Source organism: Corapipo altera, unplaced genomic scaffold (assembly GCF_003945725.1).
Source record: "Corapipo altera isolate COAL_440 unplaced genomic scaffold, ASM394572v1 49, whole genome shotgun sequence".
NCBI lineage: Eukaryota > Metazoa > Chordata > Aves > Passeriformes > Pipridae > Corapipo > Corapipo altera.
Genome location: NW_020884879.1, coordinates 9,532,421 through 9,553,041, shown reverse-complemented (window position 1 = coordinate 9,553,041; position 20,621 = coordinate 9,532,421).

Below are 20,621 nucleotides of genomic sequence, written 5' to 3'. Positions count from 1 at the left end.
TGTTTTCAGCGTACTTTATCTTACTATTTTATAAACCAATCTGATATTTTGGTAAAACATAGGAATTGACCAAGTTTAGGGTGTAGGATTTTGCAGGACTATCTAGTATCAGCTATGCTGCCTAGTATCTGGCTAAACAATATAAAGTGGGGGTTTTGTGTGTCAGTGCTAGAACTGGCGGAGGATTTTGTAGAGCATAAAAGGCTTCATGTGCATTGCTTCTACTTCAGAAAGCTTTCACCAAACCCAGGGCAGGCACCCAGTGGAACTCTCCAGCAACTTCTACACACTAATTTAGAGCTAGGGATGCTAGTACTCGCTTGGATCCTTGGCTCTAGCTCCAATAAGCTGCAGTGGAGGACTCTCTACTTCCGAGGTCTAAGGTCTGGGTACAGCACCTGCAACAGTACAGCACCTCCAAAATCCCTGGCTCCAAAACCTCTGTTTTAAGGTTTTCTGGTCCTGTACCATGAAGTGAAGAGGCTGAGATGGCAGGTTCTCCCATCAGCTGCTATTGGCCTCATGGATCTGCAGTCAGGCCAATAGTTTCTGGGTGCCCCACCTTACTTAAGCCCCTCCTTCCCCCGGGATCCCATACATCTTCAGAAAAGCTGTGTGATGGTCAGTGCCATGGCTGAGTGGTAGGAGAGAGGTGGCAGGAAGCAAGGAGGGTTTTCATGTCAAGCTGCCATCCCAGTCAAAACACTATGCTGTGATGTCGTTTGAAACATGATTCAGACAGAAATCACATCAAAGAAGACTCACAAACCAGCAGGTAAAATCAACCCAAAGTGAATATCGGTGCTAATTCAACAGCTTACCTTTCAGTGCAATCTAGCCCTCACCTGGACTCCTCTGCACAATCAAGGAACTGCTGTAACTTTTGTGCCCTCACACAGCAATGTCAGTGGTAATGCTGGACCCTGCTCTCAGAGCTGGGTAAAAGCCTGTCCTTTCTTGCCATCCCTCACCTCATTACTTTCCTCTGTTGTCTGAGCCAGAGCACAAAGCCCTTCTCCTTCAGGGTGGTGGGGTTGGCTGGTTTGTTCTCTGCGACAGACAGGGTTACATGTCTAGAGACTGGTTCCTCTCAGATCTTCCTCTGTGACAGCTGGCTCCACAGAGCCCCTGCCATCAGCCTCCATGTGTCTAGCACGGAGTCTGACCGTATTGATTTAGTAGCCCATTGTCGTGTGGGAAAAGTGCTTAGTGGTAAATACCAGAACACGATCAATAGCTCACAACCTCCAGAGTCTGTGTTAGAGCTCCAGTGCCAGGCCTTGGGCTCCAGAAACACTGCAGTAACACCACTGTGAACTGGCGTTTAGTTGGTGAAGTGAATGGGTCAAAGCAGGAAGCATCAGAAGTAGGCCAAGGACACTCACTTTGCCTGCCCAAGGTGCCTGCTGAAATGTCATAAACCATCTGATAATAACACATTGAGACTCTTTAAAAACCTGGGAGTTCAAAGGCATAATTCTGATTTAATGTACATGATTTTTGCACTGATTTCAGTGCTATTGCTCCTGATTTTTAGAACCGTGAGTTCAGGCTCCTGTCCCTTAATTTTTAAAATGCCAACATTGTGCTGTCACCAACCCCAGGCCTGAAAACATTGGCAGATCCTGACAAATGTGTCACATCCTCCTCCTCCTTTCTGGACTCCACTCCCTGCTACCCACTAATACTCTCTACTATGGCGCAAGTAAGTTGTGAGCAGCGTGATATATTCTTGTAAAACAAAATAGATGAGGTTTAAAGAACATAAACAGCAACTTACTAACCCAGTCCATCATAAGATCCCAGGCTCCAAACAAAAGGGCAAGGGTGGGGCCCACAGACCAGTCCAAGTGTCGGGTGGGTCCATGTTTTACAAAAGATAAGAACATATTCTATTAAAAATGTCTTTTGTACAGTTGCTCTTTGCGACCCTGAGGGGGGAAAAAATTATCTTTGTGTGCAGACTGCAGTGGTGTGGGCCAGTGCACGCACATACACATGCCCTTGCAGTGATGCTGCCAGGCTTTGGGGATGTGTACGCTATTCACAAGTCAGCACTGCCAAGGGAATGTCGATGGAAGCTCCATCACCCAAAGGCAGCATAGCAACAGATTTGCCTTATGGTATATTTTTATCTTTTTGGGGTTTTTTTTTCATCTTTTTCTTTGGTTATTATTGTAAATGACAGTTCTGTTACCAGGATTTACAAGGACTGGACATATGTGGAATGAGGACATCCGGCATAATGATTCTAGCATCAAGAAAATATGAAAGTCTTTTTCTTTAGGACATCACTATTGAAGTGACCTACTCATGGTCCTGATCCACAGTTAGTCTGTTTTATGTGGGCCTTGTGAGGTCCTCAAATGTGGAGTGTCCCACACTACTGTAAGCCAAACCCCAGTCCCTTTGGAACAGCAGCATGTCCCACTAACCCAGGTGAGCTGGGCTGCAATGCACCCAATGTCCAGTGCCCCAGTGTGACTGCGTGGGAAACTCCAGCAGAGAGCCCAGGCAAAGGCCAAGCAATCTGACCAAATTTTCCCCTGAGGGTAGGTACTCCCCAGATTGCCTAGTACAGAATTTTAATCCATTTCAAAGGCAAAGAACAGAGAAATGATTGAACAACAAGCATAAGCACCTTGGAAGTTTTATATTTCTTTGCTGTTATGTTGTGTTCACTGCTGCTGAAACATCTTGAAAGTTGATTCTTTTAAAGTTCAGGGAAATGTTTCGGTTTAGTTTCAGAGACAAATTTAAAATACTGATCTATATCTGGGTTCAGATTCGTCAAGTGTTTTCTGACTGCTCAGATGCAAGAGCCTGGGGTTAGTACAAAATAAGTAATATTACTGAAAGACAAGGAAATTAATATACTCCTATAAGATCAAAATAACAAATAAGTTTGTTTTTGTCCTATTTCTTGATCAGAGAGGTTGAAAATTTATGTTATTTACTTTCTGCAATCCACATGAAACTCTTGGCAATTAAGCCAGGGATTTTACTTCAACCAGAAGTTTATTTCTTTCAGAAGAGGTTAATTATGCCTAAACAAAATGTATGTTTTTTAGGAAGTAACTTTAAGTGTTTAGGAAGGTACATTTGCCTGTTTATGCTAAAGAAAATCAGTCCATCAAATTTAATGACAAGTAATATTGTCCCTAAGAGAAACTCTGTAATTACCCATCTATCCCTTTCTATTCTTTGCAATTATTCATTTGCAATTATCTCCATCCTGCCTGATGTTTTTCTAAATCCTGCGTGAATATAAAGTAAAGCAACAGTCAGATAAATCATGGTAGTTCTTTAAATTTCTGAAAGGATTTCTGCAGTCAGTGAGAGGATGGTGTGGAAGGGGTTACACTCTGTGCTCAAGTTCCTCTTTTTGTCCCCAAGGAGAGGAAAGAAGCAGAATACCTCCAGATGCTAATGAAATGTGGAAACAATTTGTGTACAAGCAAAAAAACATGGTTTGTCGTCTCTCACTGCCAATAATAATACTTTATTTCCTATTTGTACTGTATAATATTCAGGTTGAAAAACAAGTGATATTACTTCATAATTCCCTCCCTTAGTCTCCTTCACGCAAGCTTCAGTAATTTTGACTTCTGTGAGGAATCATATTTACAAAGTAAGCTATTATAAACCCACTTAGAGTTCTTCATATGGAAAGTAAACCCAGTTAAACCTCCTTTGTTGATAGTATTTAAAGCCTTGTTTTTGTCCAAAACCAGAGAAGATGCAGGCACTGAACGGGGTAGGTAGCAAGTGAGGTTGATTACAGATCAGCACTGATTATCACTGACAGTTTCCTCAAGAAAGAACTAGTGTCAAAGCCAGTCCAAACTTAACTAGGATGCAGCCTCATTGCATTCATGGAAATTCCCCTCTATTTTCACTAGGTCTGGAAGTGTCCAGGGAAACAGTCGAAACTGTCTTCCAGAACAATGCACAAGGACGAAACACTTAGACCCCCTGCAAATGACCACTGGAATAATTATAGCAGGTGTCAAAATCCCTAAGAATAGCTGAGAAACAGGACCTTCCAGCCCGCCTGTGGTGTCAGATCAACAGAGATAAAACAACAAACGAGGTCCCAGTGGGTCTCCCCAGGCAGCACAGGCAAGGAACTGAGCTTGTCGGCAGGGCTCAGCCTCTCTCTGGAAGCTTGTTTACTGCTCCCTTTGGAGCAAACCTCCCTGCTGGTGTCATACATCCCCTCACCGGGGACAGCAGTTTGAGAGCGTGCTCTATAGTTCAGGAATGCAACTTAAGGCCAAGAGCTTTCCTGTAACATGCTTCCAGATGTTGGAGAGGTGGACACTTGCTCCACTGTATGCAGCGACTGTGTATTCAGCAACTACCTTGGCCCATTAACATTTTGAATTTGTCATGAGGCACTTTCAAAGGTCTTCTACTCTGTTATAGCCAGTTTTAAACTCACAGAAAACTGGAAAACTGCTACAGACAATACCTCCTGGCTTGGCTGATCAGAAATGAGTACAACCCGGAACATGTCCTGGTCTAGTGGGAGGTGTCCTTGCCCATGGTAGATGGGTTGGAATTTAAGGTCTTTTCCCCAAACCATTCTATTATTCTACAACCCCTGATGCTGTCTGCTAGGGCCCTCATCTGCACTAGGTTAAAGCCTCAGATCACATACTGGTAGTGCCTGTATGTGTCATTTTTTCATAATGGTAATAATAGGACACCAACCAGTTATTACTAGAAATACTGTCCAGGTCTACCAGATTTTAAAAAAATAGTTGAGCATCATGCCATGTAATAAATGCAGTGAGGCAAAAAGAGGAGATGCAGCCCCAACCCTGTCATAGTTCTCTGTACCTTTTGCATGCAGGTGCCGCACCATTAGATGTGAGCACAGTGCACTAGCCTGTGCTGAGCTGTCAGGACAAAGGCAGTCCCACCCCAGTGGCCTGGGCTTCAGCTCAGACTGGTGCAGGTACAGGGTGGATGGCTCATAGCAAATGCTGGGTCCCTGGTGGTAAGTTGCAAGTGGAAATACAACTATGTTCCAAATAATTTCCTAACCTTCAGACACTCCAGGATTTAAATTATATGAGAGCGACATTGCTTAGTCATAACTATACAAAGTCAAGTAGAGGGATCTCCTCCTGTTTCTCCCTTCCACAGTCACCATAGCAATACTACTTTAGGACTTCTAGTAAATACAGACTTTGGAGACAGAGTTAGGGAAGCCAATTCGGTAACAAAGGATGCTTCAGACAAGAACTCCTTATTGCTAACTCCTTGCTGCTTAAACCGGGAGATAACCATTCCATAAAATGCCTAGAAAATCATGAGGCACTGTGTTCTTGGAATTTTCTCTTTTATTCACAGAATCACAAAATAGTTTGGGTTATAAGGGACTTCTAATAGCCAGCTAGTTCAATCTCTCTGCCATGGGCAGGGATACTTTCAACTAGACCAGGACCCAAGCACCTTATAGTACAAATTTAACAGTCATCAGGAGTAAATACATATCCGAAAGCAATATCGAGTGTATTCATCACACAAAAGCCCCCTACTGTATGTGTCTTGCCCTCAGTAAGCTCTGGTGCTGTTCTGGTCATATCTACAGAAGCTATCCAGTATAAGAGAAAGCTCCAAGGGCAAATCCAGCCTTTGCAGACCCATACAGGGCTAGATACTATGGAAATGAATTGCTAACACTGCTGACCAGCTCCATTGTTTAAAGCAGCGCCCTCTCAGACTTCAGCAATAATTCAACAGTGAAATAAACAGCTCTGATCAGATAGCCAAGGAAATTAGATAAAGAGCACAATAGCTGTGAAGATAGGAATATTTCATGAAGAGTCATATATCAGTTTATTCCTGAGTTAAATCCTTTTTGGTTACACTTTGTTTATAGCTCACATCTGTATGAGAAGTCAGAAAAAAAGGCAAAAATCTTTTTAGATAGACTCTGTTTCCCCCCAGGATGACGTGCATGCTACCTTCATGACTTTGAGCTTGGCCATCTCCTTATGACTCCTTCATGTTACTTACTTTGAAATAATTACTGTGTTTCAGGACATAGCAATTTCCTCAAAGCTAGTTTTTGTATTTTAGTGTGCTCCCGGGATACTAAACTATTCAAAAGTGCTCTTTTCCTCTGCGTCTGTTCCCACAGAAGTCCAAGGCAACTCCTTTGAATCTCAGGACAGCAGCTTTGAAATTTTTCTCCCCCTATTGCTTTGAACATAAGCAGGTTAAACCCAAGATTAGCACTTATTTTATACCTTCACATACTTATTTCTTTCAAAAGAAGTCATTTAATAAAAAAAACCAAACCAAAACAAACAAAAAAAATTACACAATGCCTGGATATAATGAGATTAACGGGATCACCACATTGTTTTAATAGTATACTTTCTAAAAATGTTACTGAGGGGGTCAAACATGGTTGCTCTGGATGAAAGAAGCTGCAGGCAGCAGGAGTAAGTATTCAGTGCTGGGAAAGAAGTAATCTCAAAGTAATCTCCATCCTTGCTAAATGGGGCTACTGTGGAATTCAGGATACGCCATACACACAGTTGGCTATAAAACTCTTCAGATCATCCAGCTCTGCCTCTCCCCTAGAGCAAACAATTCTCTTTGCATTTCTTGTTGCTCTTATCAAAGGTAAATAGGTTGGGTATTTCATAGTACTCTAGGGTTTTTTCAGGTTATTCTTAAAATACCTGGTCAAGCCAGAGGACCCCATTCCCGGGAGGAGAGACTGTTCTCTTTATTAGTTTGGGGGGCTACTTTTCAAGCTAACACATTGTGAAAGGTATCTTTTCTCAGATAATTTTGAGAGATAGGTTGATACCAAGCTAAAACATACCTATCTAGGTTTTATAACCATTGTAAATAATTTCAGTATCTGATTTGTTATCATAAATTCAATATTGAATAATTACAAATTACTAAATTTAATGAAAGAGACCAAAAAAGGGCACCTTTCACTGATGATACCAAACTACTGGTTTTCCTTTGCCTTTTTATGGACATGTTATGCAGCTGATGGCCAGGCATTCCAACTCAGCGTTCTGCTTTCAGTTTGTCACTATATATCTTAGGAAGCTATGCTTTGAATAGCACAAATAATACCTACCATGGAATAAAAAGCCAATTACCTTAAAAGTTTTAGTTTAAAAGTAACCACAGAAATCCAGAAAACTTACAAAGTTATCCCCTCCACCTCTGACTTGTGGATGAGGATCTCGCTACCTCAGCTTCAAGGATATGGTATCTATTCCCGTTCAGAGCGTTTTATCCTGACTTCCTTGGATTTGAGGACTTACTTACCTGTAGCATGAGCAATATTATGTTTTAATCACCATTAATTATTCTCAATCCTAATTTACCTTCAGTAAAGTATTTTTAGGGAAAATACCTTACTTTTTTCCCCCAAACTATTCTATAGTCTACAAGAAGAACAATTTGGTTGCAGATAGGAGAACTTCAAGATGGAAGCAGTTTAGGCTTTTCTGAGGTGATGAGCAAGTCTTAAGCATTGTATAGAAGTCCCAAAAACATCCTCAGGCTTAGCCACATTCTTTTCTCTCCAGCTTTCCAAGAGTAGATTCTCTTCCTCCTCCTTTACAAGTTGCAAATACTGAGAATTTATGCAGAAGTAGCAAATATCAAGCTTGTGCTGAATTGTCATTTCCAATCATAATGATAAATAAGTTGATAATAAACTCTCTTATTTGCTCCAGTATAAGTGTAGAGTAAATTAATTAACTTTAGTAAAGTTTTTTGGAAATACATCACTGTAATTGAGCCAAAGATTTTACTCCATTTCTTGATGACATAACACCGAAAGAGAATGCCTTCATGTCAAAAATCTAAAAAACCCACAGTATTTCTGCTCAGATATAGTAAATACCAAGTACTTTATAAAAGCACTTAAAGTAATGCTTGAACACTAGGGTGAAAGTCACAGGCTTTATTTCTCATTTATGCAGGAGTAGCAGAAATCAAAATCTAGTTCGTTGTGCTTATTAGCAAAGGCATGAGCAGAGGTACTCACTTCAGTAACAACTGCAAATACAGCTTCTCCAAATTGCATGGCAAAGTTCTCAGATGATAATAAGATTTAAAGATAGTTTTAGATGAAAAGTGTGAACATTTAACAGTGACAATTATTTTTATTTTTTGACAAGTTCCTATTACAAGAAAGTTTTGAATATATTTTCTAAACACTTCACTATAGCCAAATCCTGCAGGTCTTACTTGGGTAAGGTATTGCAGTTGGGCTAACAGGATTCATTTCACAAATTCATGCACCAGAACTAGACTCCAAATGCATTTAGGATTTTTAGCACAAAAGTCTTCACAGTGCTGTTTATTCTTTTAAAAAATCCTCAGTGTATCAACAGGAACGCAGAGCATATCTTGGGTTGTATCATTAGCTTCAGTTTCAGGAATTACTAAAATCCCCTAAGCTACAATTTGTCATGGATCTCATTATTGGGAAATCCTTTAAAGGAACTGGTAAAGTAATTAAGCTAGTGTCCTCGATTTAATCTTTAAGGCTGCCTAGCCAACATTGAGTCACTGTAGTCTTCTAGGTCAGACAGGAAAAGAATTGACGTCATTGCAAAACGCCACTGCGTAAGTGTCTCTGAAAAAAATGGCAGCCAAGTGTACACAGTTGGATAATCAGATGCTTGTGAATAACAGGCTGCTCAACAGGTGAGCTTAGGAAATTTGGCACTCCAGAGCTGAACCAAGTGTGTCCTTTTGCGGATGATAAAAGATCCTCAATACACTTTCTCTGACATAACATATTTAGCAAACTTATCAAGATGTTTCCTCTGTCCAGAAAGTCAACCAGCCTATTAGGAATGATAATTTGGCACACAATATGCTCGAGGGACAAATACGATAAGGGATGTTTCATACAAAGGGGCTTCCACTACTAGCCAGTTATGTCAATCTGCAGCTAAAAACAGAGCAGCATAAAAATAAACTTTAACTCTTCACCTTGAGCAATTAAGCTGTTTTCTAACAAAATAAGCACATCTGAAAGAGGCACCAGGAAAGACAGCTACAGTTCTGCTGCAGTGCTTACTCTTGAAAAGTCAAAACCAAGCATTTAAGCCAGGCACTGCATTCTAGATATTTTCCCATTCAACATTTAACATATCCAAGTTCCAGATGAACAGAAGCAGAGCCACATAGTTCAGAGATTTTAGTTTTCTCAGAACCTGAAGATCCTTCAGACCTGAACTATTCCCGTTAAGACTCATTTTTAGAAAAGTCACAAACAGGAAGTACATGTGCTGTTGTCCACGGGCAAATGGAGGGAGAATAAAGCTGTGTTTAGGCACACACTAACCTTGAACCTTATCCCAGTGACTTGTACCTGCCCTAATCAAAGGCTTTTTTCCCTGTACCTACACTAATCAAAGGCTTTTCTCATGACTAGCAAAAGCTCACATCCTTGCAGTGATTTGAATGATTCAGAAATACATCTAGCTCTGGCTGTCCAAAATCCTTACCTTAGTCCCCAATACAGCCTCATTGCAGCACAGAAATCCTTCCTATGGCAGAAATTGAAAGAGCACATATTTGTTCTTTAAATATAGCAATCGTTCTGGTGTTCACTTTATCTCTAAGAGTTTTATCTGTATAACTATAAAGCTACCACGGTTGGAGTTATCCTAAACCTAAGCCTAAACCCAACTCAAAGCCCACGTAACTCATGGTTATCACAAAATTCTTCAATCTGTTGTCCACCCCAGTACTTCCTGCAAGACCAATGATACAGCATCCAGTAACAATCTCAATTCTTCTTTCTTCTTTTACAGAAAATTTGAACTTACCATTATTTAATGGTAACCCTATGAAATCTCTCCACTACAAGAAAACTTCCTCTGTCAGTATGTAGAGGAGCTGTGACTCTAGCTGTGACTCTAGCACAAACACACATCTTCCATCTTGAGAAACTTCACCCAGCTCTAGCTTGAAACCAAGATTTTAAAATTTTATACTTTAAAACTTGCCTCAAATTATTCTTGCTTGTCAGACTGAACTGTCATTCTAGCACTGCAGGGCTTGTAGGATCCAACAGTGAACAGTCTTTACATTTGTGACACTCAGAGCTAAGACATAATCATAGCTGAGTGCCTCTGTGTAGCTTGCAACATAAACAGTGGTTAAAAAATATACTTCAAAGCATATAGCTCTGCTTATTCTGCCATCATCTTTATAACCAGGCTACAGTCACACCCTGAGGTTAGAGACTGTGTCCAGGACAGACCTGATTTTATTAATGGATATGCAGAGTTACAGGAGGATGAAAACTAAGCCAAAAAAGGTGAATGAATGCTGGGTTCTTGCACAACCAAAAGTTTTTTGTGCTGTACCTTACTCTACAGTTAGAGTTGGGCACAACGGGAGATGAAAAGATTGCTTTATCACTGAATTTTACAATACCTGGAGGTCTATGATGAAGGCAGGCACTTAGAGAGATGCCTGAAGTGGATAAGACGCAGATTGGTGTTGAAACAACCAGCACTGACAGGGTTGGGCTTAATGGGCTATAAAATTGGGGCTAGAACTGGCTAAAGCAGAAGGTAGCGTGCAAAGCTCAGCAAAGGCTGAAAGCAGTAGCAAAAAACTTCAAATGTCTTAATATGGAGTGTGTCAATCATGCCTAAGTTAATACGGACTGTGTCAATCATGCCTAAGTTAATCACGTTAATCAAGCCTAAGTTAAGCATAACATTGAAGAGGGACTCTGAATCAAGGAGGGTAGGAACTAAAACGCTAAAGTAATTGCAGGATCCTGCAGGGACAGGCTATGATCACCAAAAAGCAGTGAATAAATGCAAAGATAGATTGAGTTTCTGGTTTATGACAATGATAAAAGAGTTATATACAAATATAAAACTACCCAGAGTATGTTTCCTGTTAGGGCTGAGGCAGCAGATTTGCCTAGTGTCCCACATAGATTTCCACAATTCAGTCTGAACTTGTAATTAGAAGTCCTGTAGCTTTCAGAGGATGCAGAAACAAACAAACAAACAAAATCAAATAAATGATATTAGGCCGATTATCTTAGCTACAGCAACCTGGGCCCTGGGCCCTACTCCTCACTTCAATACTTTCATTGTGCCACGGAGATTTCCAGCAGTCACAGAACTAACAATGGAGTAATTAATGCTAGTCTCTCTAACTCTTTCCCTAGTTCTGTAGGTTTTGCAAGAATCAACAATAAATCCAGCTCTGCCTTGCCCCCTACCCTAAAGAAAAATGTTTTCCCCAGACAAAATGCTGGCCTTGCCCCTACAACAGTGACTAATAGTACTAACAAGAACCTAGTTGCTTCTGCCTGCCCTGGCCCTTATCCTCATGGTGCCAGTCTTGCTCTTCCTTCCCTGGTGTAGAAGCAGTTCTCAAAGTGGGATACAGTTTCTTACGAGGAGAACTGAATAAGACCTCGGACAGCAACAGTGAAATTGAACAATTCCACCTTGATTTTGCCTCTCCACTAATTTCCACATTTAGTTTCCTTCCCCTCCTTTCTGGCTTCCCAGGGCTGTCCTCTTTTCCAGTTGTGTAGCATTCTCATCACACAATGTTGATTCAGCGTGCATAGCAGAGTACCAGGTGAGTTAGGACAGAGGATACTTCACTACATGGTTTTGGCAGCAGTGGATTTGTTCCTTCCTTCATGTCTCTCTTCCCTTTCCTCACCTCTGCTTTCTAGGTGTTTGGAAATCGTAGGGCAGCAGCTGCCCCAGCCCCGTGGGGCCAGTGATTTCCCCAGGGGATGCTCAGGGTCATCAGAACAAGTCAGAACATCAAGACACATGCTCACAGGTCATGCTTCTGTGGGAAGGATGACTCCTTTTAATATTTTTGGCATAAGCAAGGAACTCAGTGAGCAGAGGTGCTTGGCGCCAAATCTGGTAATTCTAGTGCTGCAGTGGCTGCAGGCACCAGGGGAGGCAGACAGGCAGGCTGGAGGCTCTGAGCTGACCTGGTCCCCAGGGAAGCATAGAACTGGTTATCAGTTAAGTTTGCATGTCCCCACCATGCTACATTGTGGAGCTTCAGGAAGAGGGTGCAAAGTTCCTAGAGCTAGAGGCACTTGAATTTTTCAGCAGCAGAAGGCAGTCCTGGGTACAAGAGAGGCTGGATGTACAGGAGCAAGATCCATAAGCAGTCACACACAGATATGCAGGATGACAGCTAGAAAGGGGGGGGAGTGAGCCAAACTATACAACAGAAGTGAGAACTTAGTTTGGAAAGTTTGCATTTCTCTATTAGGAATTATTCTTGATTGGGGAATAATCAAGAACGTCAGTGACTGACACTGGGGTTTCTAATCCATCACAAGCACCTTGTGAGACCACAGACAGATTTCCCTATGTTGCATGTACACAGCAGCTACCTTAAAGGATACAGGAGAACCACCTTTACTTTCTAAAGAGGTGTGAGATAATCAACAGAAGACTGCAAGGCATAGCCAAAAAGCAGCCAATCCTATTTGCTTCAGTTTATGAGAATATTATTCAGCTATCCCTAAGAAATAACATACACTTATATTAGAGGTTTCAGCAAAAGAACTCCCCAAAGCTTTTGCAGTTTTGGCAAAGAAATGATTCAAAACACTTAAGGTTTCATTTCAAATATCACAGCTGAAAAACAATAAGTGATAAAGTATATGAAATATGTCTTTAGTGATATTCCTCAGTACTTTCAAGTGATTCTTTTACAACACAGATCTCTGATAAGTTGTTGTTTATGTGAACTTGTGCTCTGATAATCCAAACAGACTTTTTTCCAGTTGCCTTTAATATCCAGAGCAGGGTGAAAACATTGTAAAACCCAGGCACAGTGAGTTCTGGCCCTCTCATTTCCAGTTTGTACGAGGAGACTGGAAGGCAAAGATGGGTGTAGTGATAATAAAGGCATCCCTGGGAGAAGGTACCACAAAGGTGGTGAAGCCTTGCACAGAGAGTGGCTGAGATTTATGCTCAAAGCCTCAGTAACTCTCCTCTAAGGGGACCTTTAGGAAACCAGGCCTGAAAATACTGTGTAAACAAAGCAAACAAAAGACAAATTCTAATGCAGCTAACTTAGTCTCTAAAAATAAACAGACATTAGCCCTTAGCCTCATCCTTAACTAATGAAGCAGTGTTCTTCCCACAAATAGGTAAATACATGAGTATTTAGCAGGAAAGATGTTCTAATTTTCAAGAATAATCTACTAGACTTCGAAAAAGAGATAGCCAGAGTACAAAGAGAAACAAGCCCTTTTTAATGAAGCTCATGATGAGTCTGAAGCAAAAGTCTGATTGAGAGAGACTGAGGGTGCTGGGGTTGTTTAGCCTGGAGGAAAGGAGGCTGGGCGGGGTAGTGTGGTGAGCAGTGATCTTATGGTTCTCTACAACTACCTGAAAAGGAGGTTGTAGAGAGACGTCAGTCTCTTTGCCCAAGTAACAAGTGATAGGCCAAGAGGAAATGGCCTCAAGTTGCACCAGAAGAGGTTTAGATCAGAAATTAGGAAAAATTTCTTCACAGAAGGGGTTGTCGATCATTGGAACAGACTACCCAGGGAAGTGGTTGAGGCACCATCCCTAGAGGCACTTAAAAGATGTGTAGATGTGGCACTTAGAGACATGGCTTAGTGGGGGACTTGACAGTGAGGGGTAAGTAGGACTCCATGATCATAAAGTTCTTTTCCAACCTACATGATTCTGTGATTCTATGGTTCTATGACTTTGAGCCTTCCAAGCAAGACAAGACATGACAAGACTCAGTGTCTGACGCTGGTTCTCCCTTGGTGGCTGTGCATATCAATCCACAGTCTCTTCTTTGTCTGGCACCTGACCAAGCACCTTATTTACATGCCAATGATTTTCACCCTATTCAGTCACAGATAATAAGGCTACTTGGTAACAGAAAGGGATGGCCATTTAAAAGGCAAGCCTTTATTTTTCACTAACAAAAATGTAAATATCTAGTGTTATTTTAAAGCACTGTAGGAGGGGAGGAATAAGTGTGAGTTATCAAAAGACTAGCAATAGCTGTAAAACTTGGGCCAGTCTGTCTCTCTACATAAATTGGCAGTGAATGTGAATAAGAAGGCTCCCAAGAGCCATGAGTAAAATCTCTTCTGCTCAAATTTTGAACTAAGATTCTCGTTTCCATATGACTTGAAGGTAACAAATTTGCTCCCAGAAGATTCCACAGCTTCTACTTTTAATTTCCATTTATTATGTTAACTGTTAAGCAAGGCATGTAGGCAAATGCATTACTTCCTTCTCACCCTTGTGCTTGATCAAAATTTCAATCACCCTGAAGGGCTTTTCAGATCATTCTGATGGTCCCTTGGCCAATCACACCAGCAATTACTTCTACTGCATCAGTTCCCCTCCTTGAAAGGTTAGCTTGGCATTCCTACTTCAACTACTGTGCAAACTGTCTTCTTAGGGAAGCAAGAACAGGCTTGTCCAAAGGACAAGCACTAACTTGTATGCTTGGCAATCCTTTCTTTCCTCTTATCCCTCTTTCCCCATTAGCATTGCACTTTACAGTGGTAGAAATCTGAATTGTGAACCACTTAGCTCCAGGGAAGAGTTTGTAGCAGATCAGGTAAGTAGTGTTTACCTCTAATTAAAACCTTAAATACTGCAAGGGACTGTCTGGCCACACTATGGACTTGCTGTTTGGAACTGCAGCATCTCAGAACTTCCTCCAGGAAATATTTTTCCAATTGAGGGTCTCCAGAAACTACCACAAACAGCTATAATTCAGACACACATTTTATATAAAACCCACCACTGTTTCCAAACTTTTCTTTAGATTTTGGAAGTAATTAACAACTCTTCTAAAATCAGCTGAAAAATGCCCAAACACATTTCTATATGTTTTGGAGCCTCATAGTTTCCTTTTTCTAATTTATGATTTTTCAAAAGGCTTCATATTTTCAAATAGTCACTTTTGTTCAGGTGTTTGTAGAAGACATTGGCAACGTTTGACAGAGCAGGCAAGCTTATAAAAGCGATTTTGTTTACAAGGCCGTTCCAGGTTAAGAAACTAAAGCGGAACAGAGTGCCTCTGGTGAGAAACTTTGCCATTTTTTGTTGCTGTCATTTGCCATCATACTAGAGGAATGCCTCTTATGGCAGAAAGCCTCCGCTTGGCTGGCAGAGTACATTATGTACAGGCAGGGTACTGCATCCTGGATTCTCATACCTTTTCCGGACCTGCCAGCTTGGCTGCCAGCCTGCAGTAATAGGAGGTGCTCAACTAATTGCTAACAACAGGCTGTACTTTCTGATCTTTAATGGCTGGTAGATGAAGTACTGTATGTGCTGTAAATTGCATTCCTTATTCAAAAGGAGAAACTGTCCACGCAGGGAATATAAGGCAAGCACAAAAGGCAACTAGGTAAAACCAGGTTTTGCTCACAGACCTCCAGTTTTCTAACTTTACCTCAGTATTATTTCAGTTTCACCTGATGTATCTGACAGTGACAATTTCAAAAGAAAATAGCTAGCAATAGCATTGATTCAGGAATTCCTAAGAATCTCAGCTTTACAGCAGACAGTAGGTAAGCCTGTCAAATATCTAAATAAAATAGATGAATGAATGCATCCGTCTGTCACATGTGCATTGTGTGCAACAAAGGTAAATTTAAGTTAAGCTAAGGATGTTTTAAGAGCAAGTGTGCAAAGCTGAGCTTCTGAATAGGTATTATGTGCTATCAAGGACTCATTGTTTAGCAGATCCTATATCTAACAATACCTCATTGTGAAGGCTCCGAAGATCAGTGCATTAAATACCAGTTTTTCAGACCCCTTCACATTTTCAGTGTCTTCCAGTGCTGCAAACACTTGGATATTCCTGTTACGCTCCTACCTGTATATGTGTCTACTGGCTGTCTCTGTGCTGTTCTGGGAATGTGAGAAATAGCTCAAATCAACGGGTTCAATTCTTCAAGAATTTTATTCTCTCACATTCCAAAGAAATCTTCTTTTTGGGATATTGGAAAGCTACTACACACATGAAAAAAGAAATCTGGATTTCGTGAGTGATTCCACCTGGATAGCTATTTCCAATGGAGACCAAGAGAAATAGCACTGTGTAAAGGCCATGGGTTAGCATGCATTTAGAAGTCCAGGCTCTGTGCAGGCAACTGGTGGGAGGATATGGCCTTCTGAAGAAGGAGAGATTCCAGTTCATTGTGTTGTATGTAGGAAGTGGCTTTATGCTTTGCTGTCAGGAACCCAGTGAGACAAGCACCACTTTCCCTACTGACAACTAAAGTATGTGAATGTCATCTGATTATCAAAAATGAGTGGAAGACTGATGACAGAATCAGCATCAGAGTGGCATCATGGTGCAGAAGTGCCAGCTGAGAGATGTCCACACCTCTACTGCGGAGAAGGTGAGACCTAATTCTGGATTTGTAAAACCAGTGTATTCAATTGCAGTAAACATTTAATTCTCAATAATTCCAACAGGAGATGCGTTTATGGGGCAGATCTCTGACACAAGTGGTACTGGTGGGGTATCAACAGCTCTCCCACCCATTGAGGGTAATTAAAATAAGGATCTGCATTTTCCTTCTGGCACAGCCTCCAGCAAGTGGCCCCTTGGGTTCAGATTGTAGGAGGAGAGGACAGCAGAGTGAATGGGGGGTAAAGGGGTGTGTGAAGGGGGAGGAGGTCTTTCAAACCATTGCTTAGAGATGTCAAAGGAATGCTTTTGTGGCTCTGGTAGCTCTCTAAACCTTTTGCAAGGTACAGGGAATCTGGTGGTTTTCAAAGAAAACTAAAACTACTACTCCTTTTTCTGACAAAGAAAGGTGAAAGATTACAATAAATGTCCCTCACCCTCCATTGAAAAGTAATAGCTAATAAATGTTATGCAGCAAGTTTGACAGAAAAAATTCTCTGGGTTTGTCTCCCAGGCTAGTTATTTTCAGGTTTAAATCCCAGATTTCACAAATTTGAATCTCTGTTCCGTCTTTGTGTTACATTGCACCAATGCAGAGCATGCAATTAGCTACCAGCACCATAAAAAGAGGAAGCATCGCAATCCAGTTTTGTCATTGGATAACAAATCAACTTGCTGGCAGTTTGAGTTAACTAAGCTCATCTGGGTTTCTGAACAGCACAGCATTTAGTATATCCCCCATAACAAAGTTATCCTTTCAATCAAAACCTGTACATTTTACACACACAACTACATTCAAAAGCACTCTAAGTCAATGCAGAACATGGTCACATCAGCTGTGAAATCAGCCACATTAAAGCACAATTAAGGTTAAAGATGTTTTCTTCATGTGCATACTCTAGTGCTCGTCACCATGTCAAGCTAATTAATTTACAAAGCTCCTCCTATTTAGAAAAATTTCCTGTTCCAGAAAATCAATATAGTAGACGTACTGCCAATTCCCCCATCCTCACTCCCAGGAGCCTTACATTAGTGTGAAGAAGGAAAAAAAGAAAAAAGTCTGAACCTGCCTGTGTTCAAACTTTTCAATCCCCAGCATTCTAATGTTTCCAAACAGATTTTACTTCCAGATTATAACTGGTGAGAGATTTGACTCTGAAATTGACCCCAGGGCGATGTAACATTTAAGCTCAGTACCAGTTTTGAACTGCAATTTAAGATGAAATGGCAGTCTTTCAGAGCTGCTCAGCTCTGCAAGCCAGCCAAGAGTTTTCCAGCGTAGGCTAGCTTAGAATGGTTCTGACTGTGATTTAAATTTTATCAACACAGAAATGCTTTCCACCGTGTCTCCATATGGCATTCAGTGGCCCTGAATTTCTGGCACTCTCTTTTCCCTCAAAATTGTAGAGCTTTGATCTGATTAGCTCTAACTGATCTCGATAACTACTAAGATCTAGTTATTTCTTGAATTCATTGCTTGGAGATCAAACATTACATCACAAAACTTAATCCTGTTTCAAACGAAGCCAAGGACAAAACTCCCATTGACTACAGTGCATGCAGGATAAGGCCATAAATCCTTGAAAAATTGAGTGTTCAATTTTCAAATTAAAACATAATGAACTTAATAGTCATGGATTTAAAGACTGTTACATTTTGCATCTTGCATGAGATTCTATAGCAGGGTTACAAACACTTCTGAAACTTTGAAGCTCTGAGGGAGAGTCATTTTCTGGGAGCTCCCATCATTATCTATCGGGGCAGTACACAAAATACACAATGGAAGTGATACTGCCCTGACGGCAAACAATGTCTTTGGAAAGCTTCAAACAATTTCTCTGTAAACAACTGATCGGGGTAATTACATTTTCTAATCTGAAACGGTGCTGTGACATTGTTTCAGGTAACACATGAATCATGCTAAAGGGTTTTCCTCTGCTAGAGCTGGTTACCTTATCTAAGCAAGCTCTCCTCTAAGGATGGAGACCTAAGCCTGATGAAGTATTGTACTGGTACTGCAGATAGGAGCTCCACCACCTGCCCCCAGGATTCCTGCAATCCACTGCTACTGTTAGGCAGACAGCTCGCCAGGTAATTAGAAAACATAGGAAACAGTGGAGCTGTGCCTAATGCCTCATGATTCCAACTCATTTTCTTTAGAAGATGAGGCGTTAGATGGGACAACTTTGCTGCATATCTGGGTCCAGGTGAGAGAGCTGCAGCTTCTCTTAGCAGAAGGCAAACATGGCCTTGATGACTTTGCATTTGCTAATGAACACAAATGACCTAAAACACAAGTGTGTGTCCCACAAACTCTCAGTGAAGTTGCAATGTAATAATGTGGCTGTCAAATCCTCACCACAACATGGAATTGTGTTAACAAACTAGTCCAAGTATATTACACAAATCATGACTAAACACTTGCAGAAGAAACAGCTCTAGCTTTCTCGTTTGTTTGGTTTTGTTTTTAACAGCAATTTCAATAAGTAAACTGCAGTATGACCTGTCACTGCCGTATTCTTTTATTCTTCAATCTCTTGTCATAGATGCAATCTGTACACTGTTTAATTTTTGTTATCATTGCCTTGGATATCTACCAGCTATGATTGTGATGATTAAATCAGTATTAACTTAATTACAAAGAGTTTTACTCAAGATAAACAGTAAAGAAGTGATCCAGAACAGTGAGAACTCCACTGCTGAGTGAGTGCGTCTGGCAAAGGCCTTTCAGACACTCCAAGCCATCTTTTTTAACTCACATAAGTTTCTTTTTTGTTGTTTTTTAAACTTGATGTGTTGTTTTTGTCAAATCCCAGAAATTAGATCAGTCTATCACCTCTGAGTCTGACCCTTGAAACCTGTCAATGCCTTTGGCCATCTTTGCTGTTGCCAGAAGGTACATTTTCCATTTCGCTTCAAACTTGATGCCACTGGTCGTCTGTCATGAATCAGGCTCTGAGGCTTTCCCTAGTTTCTTCCTCAGTGCCACGAACAAAGGACATCAGGATTTGGTGCACTTCCTGTGTTCATCTCCTGCTCTAAGGTTTTCCCGTTCTGCAGAATGAACACATGGTCATTCATATAATTATGATGGAGGGAACCATTTCATTCCATCTCTGCTTGCCTTTTTTATTTGCCCTTGCAAAGTTTAGTTATAATTTAGATATTGAATCTGTCCCAGATGAATTTAACAGCAGAGCGGTCACAGATTTTAGTATGAATTTGAGTAATTTTTTAATTCAGATAGTAATCATACATTCCTGACACAAGAGTTGACAACCTAGCTTTTTAAAATGTCCTCAAAAAATCTCAAACATTTTTGAGAGTACTGCATAGTAAATGTACATAAATATATGTGATGAGACAGCAAGGAACCATTTCAGGATTTCAGGTGAAAAGCCGAGAGTTTTACACAAATTACACAAGATTTACTTTGAATTTTAGGACATAAACTAGGATTTTTAGAGGCTGAGAACTGTATATTCAGCTGTTTGATACACAACCTGTGGCCAACCACTATCTATTCTCCAGGGAGAAGTCAGGAAGAACTTCCACCAGGTGTGTAAATGTCCTGGTTTTCCTCAAAGTTCTGTCTTCTCAGTAGACTCCACTAGCATTCTCCTGAATACTATTAACAGAATAGGAGACATGACATTCAATATAAAATTCAGTCCTCTGAGATTTTTTTTCTGTTGATTCTGATAAAAAGAAAATACTGCCTCATAATGAATATTTCCTAATTTGTAATGCACATATGTCCAGAAATTTCTCTTGTTTTCCAGTAAAAGGAAAAAAAGCTGCTATTACACCCTTTCTGACTTTCAAGATCTGAAATAGGGTCCTGTTTATGACACATTTCATAGCATCATAGAATGGTTTGGATTGGAAGGCACCTTCAATATCGACTAGTTCCAAACCTCCCTACCATGGGCAGGGACACCTTCCACCAGACCAAGTTGCTCAAAGCCCCATCCAGCCTAGGTTTGAATACTGCCAGGGGTGGGGCATCAATATTTCCATTGCAGGTCAGGGTGAAATAACTTATACCTTCTGGTGGCAAATCTCATATCCTAATTTCTTGTATGCCAATTCTTGTATGATATTTCTTACGGTTCAGTTGGGGTTTTTCTCTTTTTTCTTTTCTTTCTTTTCTTTTCTTTTCTTTTCTTTTCTTTTCTTTTCTTTTCTTT